Source organism: Mastomys coucha, unplaced genomic scaffold (genome assembly GCF_008632895.1).
Source record: "Mastomys coucha isolate ucsf_1 unplaced genomic scaffold, UCSF_Mcou_1 pScaffold23, whole genome shotgun sequence".
Classification (NCBI taxonomy): Eukaryota; Metazoa; Chordata; class Mammalia; order Rodentia; family Muridae; genus Mastomys; species Mastomys coucha.
Window position 1 is genome coordinate 59,852,763 of NW_022196906.1, and position 8,773 is coordinate 59,861,535.

General features: G+C 44.2%; 1 protein-coding gene across 1 annotated transcript in view; it reads left to right on the forward strand.

The window, feature by feature from the left end:
• Positions 1 to 6: 6 nt before the first annotated feature.
• The window catches only part of Ubap1l (ubiquitin associated protein 1 like), a 20,634-nt gene continuing 11,867 nt past the window's right edge, over positions 7 to 8,773 (forward strand). Inside the window, exon 1 of the mRNA XM_031345077.1 lies at positions 7 to 1,918. The gene's annotated coding sequence lies outside the window, so the exon portion shown is untranslated. The remainder of the gene's footprint in view (positions 1,919 to 8,773) is intronic.

Below are 8,773 nucleotides of genomic sequence, written 5' to 3' on the forward strand. Positions count from 1 at the left end.
GCTGCTACTGAGCATGATGGGGCTCATCATGGGGCTGCCAGGGTCACTGATGGCTTAGAACTGTTGTTGTGTGGAGAGCTTAGAGATAGTGAAGAATTACCAGAGCCAGGTGGGCTGTGCTCTGATAGGTAGTGCCTGTTTCCCCATGAAAGTGCCAGTGCAAAAGTTGTGAGGGATCTGGTTGTAGGGGCCTCCAAAAATAGAAACTTAATTCCCTGTGGGACCGTAATCTCAGTCACATGGTAGGGGCTGGATAGCTCAGGCTTCTAAAACATCCATGTCATAAAAGTTGTAAAAAGAGCAAATATGAATGATAAATTTTATTTTTATACTCATTAATAAGTGCTGTTGTGTTTGGACATGATCAGTCACATGACATGTTATGGTTTTTGTTTTGCTTTATTCTGGGTTTTGTTATTTAATTTCCTAAAAGCTGAATAAATACCATTTTTGCTTTTTTGTTTGAGCCTTTGCCCCTGATTTATTCTCTCTCAAATCATTTGACACATTTCATCTTCACATTGCATTTCACTTCAAAGTTTAATTTTAATACACAGGTGTTTGCTGCAGGAAAAATGAGTTTTCAACACAAAACTTTGTCTGCAAGACTCTAACTCTGGACAGCAAGAAAGGTCCCCTCAGCTCTGGAGTGATGTGGGCTGGGAACCCTTAGGTGGAATGTGCTACCACCTTTGTCCCCTTGTAGTCTATTGTACATCGCTCCCTCTGTACATTATAGCATTACACTGTAAAGCTAGGGTATAGGGGCAGTTGTTCCCACCATGTCTTAAGGTCTGCTATGATTAGCTTCACCCCACCCACAGGCACTTCCTGCTATGAGATGAGCTGCAGGGGGGGGTGGTTAGAGGGGGAGCAGAGACTAAAGATGGATAGTATGAGTGTTGGTGTCAGCCTATTACTGGATGCCAGCAGTGACGGGTAGGGACTTGGAGGGTCAGCAGCTGACTCAGAAAAGGAGATGTTGAGTCCTAGGTGGAGAAAAGCTGTTCCCACTCTACATTCAGTGTCAGCAAGACTTTTATGAAGTGAGTGTTATTTTTGTTGAGTTTCTGTCTTCTGGGGTTCTGGTGTGCTGCCTGCCTGTGAGTTGCAGTGGCGCCAGCCACTGTTTCTTTCCAGGCTTAGAAAGGCGACGTAGACGAGTGCTTTACCCCTGACTACACCCCCAACCTGGTTCTTCGTCTTTTCAGTTAACAGAATCTGGATCAGCCCTTTACCAATTCATTTTTTTGTTTTGTTTTATTTTTTCACTTTTACCTAAACTCTTCTTATATTAAACATCAATGAATAAAATGGAGAAATAAGATTTAAAGATTAATCAGAAAGCTAACTAATTGCTAACGTATCACATTTTTAATCTTTAAAAAAAAATGATTTCATGTGTATGGGTGTTTTGCCTGTATGTGTGCTATTGCACTACATGCATGCCCAGGCCCAACAGGCAAGAGTAGAGAGCCAGATCCCCTGGAATTGGAGTTACAGATGGTTCTGAGCCACCATGTCGGTAGTGGGGATCAAACCCTGAGTCCTATGGAAGAGCAACCAGTACTTATAACCACTAAGCCATTGCTCCAGCCCTAGATCAATCATATTATATGAACAAAATAAAACAAAGCACACACAAACTCAGGACTTGTGTGAGACTAACAGGAAGACTTGGAAAATTACAGGAAGAGTAGCAGGCCATTGGAGGAGCACTAAGTATTTAGCTAGAGTACCTGAGCTTGTGCTGTCTGGGAATTAGCTGCAACAAGCCAACCGGTTTAATCACGCTAAGATCCTTCATGTTTCTGTGTCCATGTGACTTTTTAAAAAGCTTAGCTGGGATTACTCCATGTGTTGTACGGCTCACATCTTCATATGCTGTCCACAGAGAAGCCCTCCTGAGAATCACACGGTAAGTACAAGATACATCTTATTTCCAATTAGCTTCCTTGTTTTGAATGATAAATTAAAAAAAAAATACTTCTTTCAGCTGATTCATCATTTCACTTCACTTTTTGAGTTAACTTGAGTGAACTTTGTACTTTTGTGTATGTCTACACAGAAGTTCCTGATATGCCATGCCTGGCTGCAGCTGAAGATTTTGTTTCCAAAGCAGATTCCTTTTGCCTTTGACACTTATTTTCTCATAATCTCTGAAGCAAAAAAAAAATGAGGGTTTGAGGCAGATGGCTTGTATAGATTATATATGTGCACATCAGGAGATAGTTGTCAACTTTAGTAACTCATGTAAAGATCAGGAAACCAGGATTGGAGCTGGGTCCTTTGGAAGATGGCGTTTTGTTTTCCGTTTTTCTGGGTACTGTGTTAGGTGCTGAGAGGGTAAGAAGGAGTGGACAGGATTCCTGGCTTCCTGGTATTGATGCTCTCTATCTTACTCCATCAGACTAGCCTTCCCTAATCCCATAGCTTCGTAGATAAAGCTCTTCATTGTCACTGTGATGGAGCTAAAGGGAAGTGCTAACACCTCCGTAGTCTCATTGCCCAGATATTTCATACAGAGTGCCTGTGGATGCTAAGAAATATCCCGTGACCCCACAGAGAACACAGGTTAAAAGGAAAATGCTCACTGATACAACAGTCGGAACTGTTTTGAGTACTTTGAAGGTTCTACAAGACCCCTAAGGTGGGAATTTTCTTCAGACACAACACATTTAAATGAGATAATATAAACTGTCCTGCAGAAAGAGTAAGTCACTGTTGCACCTACATGTGTGTCCTGGCTCACTGACTACACTGTGGGTCAGAGAATTTGAGCAGGGGGAAGGCAGAATGCTTGCCTAGCATGCATGAAGCCCTGGCTTCAACCCCAAGCACCCCATAAAATCGGGTGCCCATGCTTAGGGAGTGAAAGCAGGAGGATCAGAAATCGGAGGCGTTCCTCGGCTGTTTAGAAATTCAAAGACAGCCTGGAAGAACTGCTTCTAACATGATTCAGGAAGGTTCCTGGAGGAGGCCGCTGTAAGCAGGTGATGTTTCAGCTCTGGGGAAAATAAAAGCTTTTAAATAGTGTTTGAGAAGAGATGCAAACACAGATAGTATCAGGAGTAGCTGGCAGGGATGTTGTGGGGACTGAGGGACCACTGCAAATGAAGGCCACTCAGGCTGGAGTTGCATGGGTAAGAATCGATTGAGCTATTGGAAACCTCCAGAAGTTTAATTTTTATTTGGAAAGTACCTGAGGGCTATGGAAAGAGGAAGGATTGGGGCTTAATTTTGCAACTTGAAATTATTTTGCTTCTATGTATAGAACAAAAATACAACAATTGCACACAAGAAGGTAAATGGAGGTAAGTTGTCCCAGTGAGGTACCACCAGCATGGATTGGTAGGGTGACACAGACAGACTCTTAAACTTCAAGGAGGATTTAAGGTGGGAGATGGTTAAGAGTAAGTGTCTGAGTGAGTCAACGCCTAGATTGGCTCATCATACCATGAGACAAAGACCTCTGGGGAGGAGGGTTCATTTGGGGGAAGAAAGGTGAAATTTGCTTTGTGAGTAAATTAGAGACACTCTAAACTTGGGAGGAGCCTTATGGAGGACCCTTATCGGTGGTGTTTTTGAGTTTAATCTCAGAAGAGACAGAGTTTGGGAATTGTTGGCAGGCAATTGAAGTAAGGAAAGAGTCCTTTAGAGCGGAGAGTCATTCGGTGTGACCCCACCTAGGTCAGTCTCTGTGACTAACACCCACTCCAGTATCCAGCCTCATACTCAGATGGGAATCTGAGATGTGCTGGATTATAGTTTGCTGAGGCATGGCCGCATGCACACCCTTGCTTTCCTTATGAATCCTCTCACCCCTGCCTCCACCCCATCCCAACCCCTTTCTCTGCCACCAAGTGTTTGGAGTCAGAACTCAAAATTCAGAGTCCTCAGGAGGACCCTAATCTACCCTGAAGTCTTGCTGCAGACTGCACATAGTATTTACATACTTGTGACCCATCACCCCACCCTGCAGGGTCCTGTATCTGCTTGCTGTCTCAAACTGTTCCTTCTCAGGATGCCTGCTCTTTGATTCTTTTCCTGTTCACACTTCATTCTCCTACCCCTTTGATAACCCAAGTCAAACCCAATCTGTTTCCAAAAGCTTTCCCAAGCCTCATAGGACTAGGCTGCCCCTTCCAGAGGTGCTTCTTGGTACATTTCTAAATGTTCTAACTACCTCTGAATTCCACTCTGGCCCTTGTTGTTCTTCGGAAAGAGATCCTCAGAATCTTCAAGTTTTTGTGGGTTTTTGTTTGTTTGTTTGTTTGTTTGTTTTGTTTTGTTTTTGGGTTTTTTTGTTTTTTTTGTTTTTGTTTTTGTTTTTGTTTTTTTTGAGACAGGGTTTCTCTGGCTGTCCTGGAACTCACTGTGTAGACAGGCTGGCCTCCAACTCAGAAATCCACCTACCTCTGCCTCCCAAGTGCTGGGATTAAAGGTGTGCGCCACCACTGCCAGTCATGCCTGTATCTCAAGTGGACAAGATTTTACATGTTAGCCTCAATAGAAGCCGGGCCCTTTCTTCTCTGTAATTCAAAATTCAGTGATAGCTGAGACTGAAAGATAAATCTGAGGGTAGTAAAACCTGCTGAACTTTCCTGAGACTCCTTTAACATCCTTAGACCTCACTGATACCCTGTAAAAGTGAGCCAATAAGGCAGATTTTGGTGGCTATCCCAAGATTTGCTTGATGTTGCTCATAAAGGGGCATAGAGAGCCACCCACTGACGTGCAGGGATGTGAATTCAGGCAGGAAGAAATGAGTCCTAACAGCAGGAAGACACTGATGAGAACAGACAGGTGGGGGAGGAGATGAGGGAATTAAGGGCTTTGGGCACCCGCTATCACATGACCTGTCTATTCCCAGATTACCCACCCTAGCTCTCCATGAGGCTGTCCTGCTAGGAACAGGATGACCGCCCAGTGACCCCAAGCTGCAGGGTTTTGTTTCGTACTGTCTGTGATGACAGATTGTGTGGAACCAGAGCCACACCATGGTCCAGGCTCCTATTGTTTGGAAACTGCCAGGCTTTGTAGCATCAGGAGTTTACTTTGTATTGTAGGTAGTTTTGAGCTTGAATTACAAGTGAAAGGAGTTTTTGTTTTGTTTTGGTTGGTTGTTGTTTGGTTGTTGTTGTTTTATTTGCTTTTTCCAAAGCAGTGAGCTCCTTGTATTGCTAAACCAAGGGCAGATACTATACAATGCTATCCAAAAGATAAGTGATATGAAGATGAGCTTTTAATTCCAGGATTTCAGCCTTGATAGACACTATGGACCAGTACCGACTACTTCCATACCGACAGTGCATGGATATGAGTCTCCCGTTCTGGTTGTCTCTAGACTCTGATGACTAGGACTTCTAACTTTAATCCAGTTTATCAGTATTGTCTTTATGGCTAGTCTTTTTCTTTGTGTGTCTTTATATACATGTGATACTGGGGATTAGCCAAGGGCTTCTGTCTGCTAAGCAAGCACTCTACCACTGAGTTCTGAGCTCTGTAGCCCCAGCCCTCCTTTTACTTTTATGTTAAGATAGAATCTCACTAAATTGCCCAGGCTAGATTTAATCTCATTCTATAGCACAGGTAGGCATTGAACTTGTGATCCTCCTGCTTCAGACTTCTGAGTGCTGGGATTATAGTCCTGTGCCACTCAGACTGGCTCTGCATCCTTGGTCTTTTATAAACGTCTTTATCAAGTAGCCCCATACTCTCAGTAGTCTTTTCTTTTGTTTTGTTTTGTTTTTTGTTTTTTGTTTTTGAAACAGGGTTTCTTTGTGTAACCACCTACCTGTCCTGGGCCTCGAGTTGTAGACAAGGTTGGCCTTGAACTGACAGAGATCCACCTGCCTCTGTTTCCTGAGTGTTGGGATTAAAGGCACCACTTCCCAGCTTTCCCAGCAGTCTTTACCTCCATCTTAGGCTGTCTGCAATACCAGAGTGTAATGGTGGACTTGAGCCGAAGGACTCCTATATGGTGGGCGTTGAAGTCCAGAGCAAGAAAAGCATCCTGACCCTGAAGTGTCCCATGGAACAAGGCACCTGGGTTGACATGGAGATGATCTGGTACTATACCTACAATGGGGTACGTGTAGCCCCAAAGGAGTACCCATGCTGCTCTCTGAGGCTCCCCAGAAAACCCTAAAAGCAACCATAAAAGATGACCCAGATCATGTTCAAAACCTTTGACATCCAAGCCATTGCATAGCCATGTGGGACATGCTGTCCCTGCACAAGCCTGGTGGGACCATGAACTCTGGAGACAGAATCACCTTCGCTGCTGCCATTTCCAAGGATTACACTCTCACCCACACTGTACCCATCTACACGGGCTATGCTCTTATCCACACTGTCCTGCATCTGAACTTGGCGGTCTTATATATGAAAGATTACCTCATAAAGATCTTTTTCTTTTTTTCTTTGTTTTTTTGTTTTTCGAGACAGGGTTTCTCTGTGTAGCCCTGGCTGTCCTGGAACTCACTGTGTAGACCAGGCTGGCCTCAAACTCAGAAATCCACCTGCCTCTGCCTCCCAAGTGCTGGGATTAAAGATGTGTGCCACCGTCTGGCTCCCTATGAAGATCTTGACTGAGCATGGCTACAGCTTCCGCCACTACTGAATGGGAAATTGTATATGACATCAAGCAGAAGCTGTGCTATGTTGTCCTGGATTTGGAACAAGAGACAGCCATTGCTGCATCCTCCTCCTCCCTAGGGAAGAGCTACTAGCTACCCTACAACCAGGCCACAACTGTTGGCAAAAAGAAGTTCCATTTCGTCAAGGCATTCTTCCAGCCTTCCTCCCTGGCTATGAAATCCCATGACATACAGAAAACCATCATTTCCATTGTGGAGTGTGATGCTGGCATCTGTAAAATCCTCCACACCAACTAGTGATATCTGGTGGCACTACCACATATGTATGTACCCAGGCATGGTTGATAGGTTGCAGTAGATCACTGTACTGGCTTCCAGCTCTGTGAAGATCAAGGTCATTGCCTCTCTGAGCACAGGTACTCTGGATTGGCAGCCGAATCCTGACCTCACTGTTTACCATCCAGCTGATGTGGATGGACAAGCAGGAGAACAATGAGCCACTTCATCAGCCTCCAACAATGCTTCTGGGTACAGCTTTTCTTGAAAAAACCTAACTTGTGCAGGAAGACAAACCTAAGACAACATTGGCATGGCTTTGCCTTTTGTTTTAATTTTTTGTTTTGTTTTGTTCTGGTGTTTTTAACTCAGGATTTAGAAACTGCAGCAGTGAGGGCAACCACAGTTGGACAAGCATCCTCCAAGTGTACTGTGTGGCTGAGGATTGATTGAACATTTTTGTTTGTTTGTTTGTTTTTTCGGTTTTGATTTTTTTTTTTTTGTGGGGAGGGAGGTTGGTTTTTCAAGATAGGGTTTCTCTGTGTAGCTCTGGCCATCCTGGAACTTACTCTGTAGACCAGGCTGGCCTCGAACTCAGAAATCCACCTGCCTCTGCTTCCCAAGTGCTGGGATTAAAGGCGTGTGCCACCTTGATGGAATGTTTTTGTTTAATAATAATTCCAATAAGATACTTGGTTACAGGAAGTCCCTCCTCCTCCCAAAAGCCACTTCCTACTCTAAAAAGGAAGATGTCTTAGGCTTACCTGTACATAGTCTGGAGACCAGTTTAATAAAAGCAAATGCCTTACAAACAATCAAAAAAGAGAAGGATTTATTTTAGAATAAAAAGATGACTCACCTGTTAAGAGCCTTTGCTGTTCTTTTGATGGACCTGGGTTTAGTTCCCAGCATCCACATGGTGCTGTAACTCAGTTCCAGGGGATCTGATGCCCTCTCCTAGTCTCCAAAAGCACAAGGCACACACAACATGCAGACAGGTAAAACACTCAATTTAAAAACGAAATGTTTGTTTATCCCAACACGATGGATGGCACATACCCTTTAAGCTTTGTTGTCTTTTCTTTGCCATTCACATCTAGAACTGTAGGGTCAAACTTCGCACAGGAGCTGAAGGAGAGGCCAGTGTTTTCTAGTTCTAAGGTTCTGTCATGCGAAGCAAGGATGCCACTGCATTCTATCTTCAGGCCCAAGACTTTCTTTGTTTCCCTCAAGATGGATATCATATTGATCTGGACCATTTATTGAAAAGTCTTTTCCATGATGCAGAATGTCTCATTAGTCACAGGGCTGTATTGTGTGGTCTGCCTCTGGTCCCTGTGAAGGGACTTGTGTCACCTGCTGCACACTTTGTTCTGTTTGTTGGTTGGTTGATTGGGGGATGTTTGTGTTTGATTGGTTGTTTTTTTGTTTTTTGTTTTTAGTTTTTAAGAAAGGGTCTCACTATGTAGACCTGACTGGCATGGACCTCATTATGTAGCTCAGGCTGGCTTAAACTCACAGATATTCTCCTGCCTCTGTCTCCCAGCAGTAGATTTCTGATTGTCTGTCTGTCTGTCTGCCTGCCTGCCTGCCTGCCTGCCTGCCTGCCTGCCTCTCCCCCACATCCCTCCCCTCTCGACTTTTTTCTTTACGATTGCCCTGGTGCTGGGAAATGGCTCTGTGCTTAAGAGCACTTTCTGTGCTCACAGAGGACAAAAGTTAGGCTCCAAACCCCATGTTGAGCAGCTTACAACTGCCTGTGTCTCCACCTCCAGGCAACCCAGCATTCTTGCCTCCCTGGGAACCTGTGCACACATCAGCTGTATTCATGCAGACATACATCCAAGTTAAAAGAAACTGTCCTGAGCTGGGTGGTGGTGGCACACACCTTTAAT